Here is a 7,882-nt window from a genome sequence, read left to right as displayed (position 1 = left end):
ATCATAATGATGATAATAGCATTGCTAATCCAATTTCCTTTACACTATGAAAAAGTCCAGGCCAGGTAAATAGAGCTATAGGTACAACTCAGACAGGATAAGAGTAGATAAATGCATTCATGACATAATGAAAATCTAAATGCCTTCCCTAGTGTATTTACTTAGCTAGACTGATACTGGTCTATTCACATGTGATACTGGACTTCTACTGTCAACATATTATCAATAGCAGAGAAATACAAGTCAACTCACTCATGTAATTAGCTGGATTGCTGGAGGCTGGGGGAGTGTGTTGAAAGCTTCATTCCTTTTTAAAAACTATAAATTAAATTTTTATTGACTTTAGTGTGAGATGTTTAAAAAAATCAATGCATCCATCTCTTACATCTTTTCTCCACTTTCCTACTCCTTAATGAGTTAGATAAACACAACCCTGACTCTTCTATGAAACCTGAGAAAATCTTGCAGAATTGGTGGGATCTTTATGTTTGGTTAATAATTTTCTTTTGTCTAACTTATAGGACCATAAGAAATATAATTCCAGTTAAATGATGGAAGACGTTTGTTTTCTTAATTGTTTCTCCAAATAAAAATTCTTTGATGGGAGAGTTTTGTCTTCCCATTAGAGAGTAAGCTATAGTGAATAGGGATTATATTCTACTTTGCACTTATATTTCTAGAGCCTAGCATGGTAACTAGCATAAATTAGGTGCTTAATTAATACCTACTAATTGATTAATATATTTCTAGATGATTCATCCTTTTCTCGGATGAGAGGCAAAAGTCATCCACAATCCTCTTCCAAATTCAAATTCTTAGAGATTATGTCATGGGGGCATTGGCTCTGAGGGATCCTGTCAAGCTGGAAACTTTGTGTGTATGAGAACAGAGTATGTCTATCACATGAAGACCAGCCCAGTTAAGTACAGATAAGTTTATCCTCAGAAGATTGACCACTAGGTAATGACTTCTTTGGTTACAGCAATGAATAAAAACCTCCTGAGTAATGGATGGAGATGCAAGTTGGTGGAGGGTGTACCTGCAATGATAAAATTATGGATATTCTGAAGCAAGGGGTAGAGATGGTGACATTTAAATTCTGAATATCTAGTTATATAATATTGCATGAAGCTGCATTGATCTCTGTGATTTTGCTGCATTTAGTTTAAGTGCAAGAATTTTGCTAGGCTGCAAGTTTAATGAAGGAAGAGATAATGTCTTAACTTATTTTGGCATATTCCTTCATAACAAGAGGGGGTCATACATTTAAAAAGTGCTAAAAAGTATTTGTTAAGTTAAATGTATCAAATTATTTTGAAGAGAAGAAATGAATGTCAACAAAATTTTCTAAAACTTTGAGATGAGACATGATGATGGTTTAAAGAGTTCCTATCTATCTCTAATTCTTTTTTAAAACCATTACCTTCCATCTTGGAGTCAATACTGTGTATTGGTTCCAAGGCAGAAGAGTGGTAAGGGCTAGGCAGTGGGGGTTAAGTGACTTGCCCAGGTCACACAGCTGGGAAGTGTCTGAGGCCAGATTTGAACCTAGAAACTCCTGTCTTTAGGCCTGGCACTCAATCCACTGAGCTACCCATCTACCCCCTCTCCCTCTAATTCTGACATAAAAATAAACTCATGAAGCTCATCTGCATGATTTTTTGCCTGTCTTTGTTCTGCCTGCCAAAATCATGTTGATGATGTACAGGATGGAAGGGAGCTGTGTACACCTGAAGAATGCCTGTGGCATCATATTTTTGGATGTTTTTGTTTAGCTCATTGGGCCATCAACTGATTTTTCTTATGCATGGCTTTATCCCTGCATAGTTCATGAATGTTTCTGAAATAAGCTTTTGTTATGGCCTGTAATATATGTATATATTATCATATATATATATTCAGTCCCCAATTATTAATATTCAGGAAAAGAAATGCATTGTGGAATAATGGATAGAAAGCAGGACTCAGAGTCAGAAAGACCTAGGTGAAGTCCTGTTTTGGACTATTTTAATTGTGTTACTTTGGGAAAACCACTTAACTTTTCAATGCTCTGGACAACTCTTTAAGACCACACACTTTAGTACAGTTCTTCATCTCTATTGGTAGAGGGAATTTCCTCAAGATTATTCCTTAAACATGTGAAATTAAGAGTCTGAATTAAAAAAAAAGAAATTCAGTCAATTTCTAGGTGGGTTGGAAATAATTTTGTTACTTATGAGATCATCAAATCTATCATTAACAAGAAAATAGCAGAAATAAATTTTGCTTATTCTGAAAAATGTGCTAGATGAGATGTGTGAAGGTTAAGCAGGATTTCACTGGAGATTGTTGGGAAGTGAGGGAGAAGACAGAGAGAGGAAAGTTGGCATTTCATTTGCAATGGATGAACAATTCACATAAATGATAAAACAGATATAGTACTAGATTTTTGTGGTGCTGAAGGACAGCTCCCAGGCTAAAGAAAAGGCATGCACTACTATATAGGCACTCATTGTTATACATTCTGTGAACCTGTGATCAAATACAAACACACACACATTTAAACTCACATACAAACCTAGTAAGCTGGACTGAAACCAGCCTGCTGACAAGTCATTATCTACCAACAAACCACAGTGTCTATATAGCCTTGAGGTGAAAAATATAAATGATTAACAAACTGGCTCTTTTGAAGTGACAGCCTTTAAACTGAGGAAGTAAAGAGCAATTAAAGACTTAACTTTCTTGATCTACAAAAAGGTGATGTGTGAATCTCCAAGTACTATTCAAGCTAACATTGGATGTGAAGATGCAAATACTTTCTAGGCAGTTTGAATTAGCTCCCCTGCTGGGTATCACTTTCAAAGTATTCTGTGAAGGACAGAAACAGAACCTGGGAGCCCTCACACCCAGTATCAGTCAGGAGACTTGAGAAGCTGGTCTGAGATTTTCCAAGGTATCAAATTAATGATTAGGGACTTGTCTTTTCTGAAAAAGGAAAACAGGTTTACCCTGAGAAGTCAAACTAGGAATGACTTTAGAAATTAAAGACTTAAAAAATCCCCTAAAATTCATCTTCCCATTCACAATTAAAGGTACATTAATGAAGAAGCACACTAAACATCTTTAGAAAGCTTCCAAAGAAAGTATAGAATTTATTTTATTTAGAGAGGAAGCCAATGCTTTGGCCTTTATCAGACTAGCTGCATAGAGACACTTTCTAATTGGTTGTGAATAGGCAGAAGATAAAAACAACTTTAACATCTTTAATATTGCCAGTTGAAAGCTCTTCTAAGGAACAAGATCCCTGTTTATTGACTTGGAACAAACGCATTTACTTAACAGGCTTTGGGATAATGACATTTTGATTAGAACTGGATTAGTTTCCAGGAAATTATTGAGATTTTGGTCACCTTGTGGCTTATTTATCAGGATTTCCTTGTTAAGTTTACTTTTAATTTTAGCTTAATTTCTGGTCTTTGGTACTTGACCTCTGCCATTTAAGGAAAAGATATGACTCTCTAGGAAGGGAGTGCTTGTATCATTAAAAAATTTCCATAGTAAATATATACAGTACTAATAATGATTTAAATTAATATTTTATATAATTTTATTTGTGTACTTATTATAATTTCATGACAAATAAATTGAGTTGAGTATTATGGATTGATATACTATTTTAACTTTACTTGTCTTTTTCACTCTCTTTTCTCTCTCTTGGTCTGTGTTTGTGTCTGAGACTATTGTACGGTGGTGCTTCAATGTTTGCCACTTTCAACAGTGAAGGCTGCAAAACATTGATTCCTTTTCATCAACTCCCAACTCTTGTCCATATAGTTCCATAAAACCTCTATAGGTGATCCACCCCAAGTTATGGGACTCTTCCCATGCATTTCATGACATTTTATGGATAACAGTGGAACAATTAGAACCACCTCTCATGGACAAATTACTGACACCTTTTTTTTGTAGTTAAACATATTTCTTTTTGTTTAACCCCTAAGTATCAGTTCTAAGGCAGAAGAGTGATAAGGGCTAAGCAAATGGGATTAAATGACTTGCCCAGAGTTACACAGCTAGGAAGTGTCTGAAGCCAGATGTAAATCCAGGTCCTCCAGAATCCAGGTCTGGCTCTCTATCCAGTGAGCCAACTAACTGCCCCTTTTAACATATTTCTAGTGGCTTTCTTTTTACCACTTCTCCTGTTTTCAACTGGTAATATTCTTCCTACCTACTAATGACAACTCTCTATTGCTCTTGGTAGGACCCTCAACTATAATTCTTCTGTGAATGTGCTGTAACATGATTGGTACCTATGTAGGATATCCAGAAAAACATTATTAAAAAGCTAGACCTTTGCTTGAGAGACAAGCATGGGGTATTATTACCACTGTACAATTTTCCCGAATCCAATCCAACAAATTCCCTGTTATTTGATAAATATATATCATGTTATTATTGTCTTATTTAATGTAATGATTTGGATGCCTTTAAAATTTTTTATATTTGTTAGAGGTGCAATACTACAGTTAAATTTAATTTAACCAATTCAAGAAACATTTACTACATGCTTATTTTCAACAGTGTTATTCTAGTTGCTGGGGGTACAAAGCAAAAATGAAACTTTTCTTGACTTGAGAGAGTTTATATTTTATTGGGGGTGAGAGAATATACTGTCCCCTTCCCCAGGTATGTAAATACAAAATATATATAGAGCAATATAAAGTAATGTTAGGAGGGAGATAGGGCTAAGTATTGGAAGTATCAGGAAAAATCTTGGGGAAGAACTCGTTACTCATATGGCCTATCACTGTTTGGTGTCATGGGTTCTTGAAGATTTCTCTATAGAATGCAAACTGGGCCTAGAAATTTATGGAAGGATTAGCCTAGTTACATAATAAGAGCAAATTCCCAGGGAATTGGGGATCAGGTAATGATTTTTTTTGCAGCATTTTTTGTGGAAATATGTAGAGACAAAAATATATAAATGAAGGAATTTCTACCCAGAGTAGAAATCTGAATCTGAGACTTTAGAAGCTTGGTTTCAATTCTTATCTCTATTCATACTTTGCTGAGTCATCTTTTAAAAAAATTTTTTCATCTATAAAAATTTTTACTAAAATTCATAAAAAAGACCATTTACTAAGGCTTGGAGCAGTTATAATAAAAACAATAACAGATGATATTTTTGTAGCACTTTAAATATGTTAACTCATTTGGTTCTCACAACAACTCTATGAAGTAGGTACTATCATTATCCTCATTTAACAAATAAGGAAACAAAGACCAAGAGAAGTTAAATGACTTGCCCATGGTCACACAGTTAAATGTCTGAAGCAGGACTGGAACTTAGTTCTTCCTGACTCCACATCTAACACTCTATCTATTATATCACGTTGATGTCATGTGTGGGAGGGTGCCCACACAGATGAAGTCATGGATTCTGAAAGTCCTGAGGTTATATATATGTTTAGTCTATACTATATATGAGGTTTTATATATATGTTTAGTCTATACTATAATCTATAATCAATATGATTAAAAAATTTTCCAAATCTAGTTTTTACTTTGACAACTTTAAAAAGTAAAAAAACTTTATTAATAGCCTATTTTTATTTTCAAAATTAACAATAACTTTTAAATTAAAAATAAATCTCTCATTTAGACCAGCAGTCCATTTTCCATTTAAAAAGTGTTATGATTGAAAATCTAAGCATTTTTTCTTTCTAGTATCATAATTGTTGTTTAAAAAAAACCCTACAAACCACAAAGAAACGTCTCCAAAACATGATGCTGAGGGTCCCATTGATCTGTATGCAAGCACATATGAAAATTGGCCCTTTCTGTATACATGATTGTCTTGTACTGTCACTTAAGTGAAACAGTTCAATTGGGTATGTGTCTGCTCATTGAACCTGTCTCCAAGCTTTAAGCCCTTCGGTAATGGAAGGAGAGAATAACTTCCTTATTGAGAAAAGGTAGTCTCACTGTGAGAAAGAAATCCTTTACTTAGATGTCCTTGGTTTCCTTCAAATTAGAAAATCTTTTCATTTTATCTTGGCATTAGTGTCATGTTATTTCCCTGGAACAAAGTGAAAAACAGAATGGGCTTGTGTTGTGTATGTTTGATTGGGAAGCCACAAAATTAGGGTATCAATGAAGGTCCAGGAATTTAGGTGCAATCTTGCTGCTGGTGATTTTCTTTAATTATTTCTCTCAATTATGGAGACATTTATAGCACTTTTATGGAAATTTATAGAGACAGAAATATGTAAATGAAGGAACCATGACCCACAGTATAAGGCTGAATCTGTGACTTGAGAAGCTTGGCTTCCATTTTTATCTTTATTTATACCTTGCTAAATGATCTTGGGTGCAATTATATGCTTCAGTTTTCTCATCTGCAAAGTGGAGATTATGGAAAAAAAGAATATGAAAAGTTATTTTTGATGCAGACTGAACTGAGAGGATACCTGTGGATATTGAGTTCACTTTTATTATTATTCAGTAACAAAATAATTACAAGAATCATGCACTTGATTTTCTTCCTGACTTCACAGGATCATAAATTTGGAGCTATAAGGAACCTTAAAAGTCTTTGAATTAGTTATAGAATTTTACAGATCAGGAAGCTGAGGTCCGGAGACATTATGGTCTTGCCCAAGGTCACATAGGTAGCATGCTTGATAAAGATAGTCCCAAGGGGGCAGTTGTATTTATATGTTTGTTTGACTCTATATTCAACAACAATAATATCTAGCATCTATATAGCACTGTGCTAAGTGCTTTACAAGTATAATCTTTTTTGATCTTCACAATAATCCTGGGAAGTGGATGTTATTATTATCCTTATTATAGAGTTGAGGAAACTGAGGTAAATAGAGATTAAGTGATTTGTCCAAAGTCACACAGCTAATAAATATCTGAGGTTATATTTGAACTCAAGTCACCTAGCTGCCTCACTTTACCAATTTAAATTAAATATTTATTAAGCATATACTCCATGCAAAGGCATGATACTGAGTATATAAAGATAAAAAATGAAAACCAGTCCTTGCCCACAAATAGCTTCAAGTATATATACATATGTAGGTCTGTGTGTACAGTTTGTGTTTATATACATAGTTTTAGTTGTCTATATGTATGTACATTATGTGTGTGTATATATATGTATATATCTATATTTTTATATATATTTGTATCTTTTATGGACTATTGGACTCGGTGACTTCTCAGCTCCTTTCCAATTTTGAGAATCTAAAATTCTATTTCATTCCTTTGCTCAAAACCTGATTACCCTGTCACCTATTGAATAGAGTACAAAACTCTTTAGCTTTGCATTCAAAGCTCTTCATGCTGTAACTATAACCTACTTTTCATTATTTTGTTTCTACTATTCCTTGAATCTCACTCTCAGCTCTAGTCACTGTCCCAGGAATGCAGCTTATGTTTTCCTATCTTCATTCAAACAATTCTTTCTGCTTAGAATGGATTCCTTACCTCAACCCGCCCCTCCCCCAATCTTCACTAGTCAAACATTTCCTCATCTTTCTAAGCATCCTCAAAAGCAGCCTTCTCCGGGAGATTTCCCTAATCATGTCGGCTAGAAGGAATCCCTGCCTTCTTCCCTAGGGTCTCATAGAGTTCTTTGTTCCTTATGCCCGTCTCTCTCCTGGTGCTTATCCCTCACAGTCTTCATTGCAGTATCTTCCTATTTTTCATACCTTCTGCGGGCTAGCTAAGGACAGGGACCCAAACTGTTTTTGTTCCAGTATAGGACTATGCACAAGTTAGATGCTCAGTAAATATTTGTTAAATGATTGATCCGCTCCAAATTACCTTGGTCAACACTCTCCTTCCATCCCCTTCTCCTCCCCTTGTCTTCCCCCCCCCCCCCCCCCCC

Source organism: Gracilinanus agilis, chromosome 2, assembly GCF_016433145.1.
Source record: "Gracilinanus agilis isolate LMUSP501 chromosome 2, AgileGrace, whole genome shotgun sequence".
NCBI classification, from domain to species: Eukaryota; Metazoa; Chordata; class Mammalia; order Didelphimorphia; family Didelphidae; genus Gracilinanus; species Gracilinanus agilis.
The sequence above is the reverse complement of the archived record's forward strand: the minus strand, read 5'-3'. Positions refer to the sequence as shown.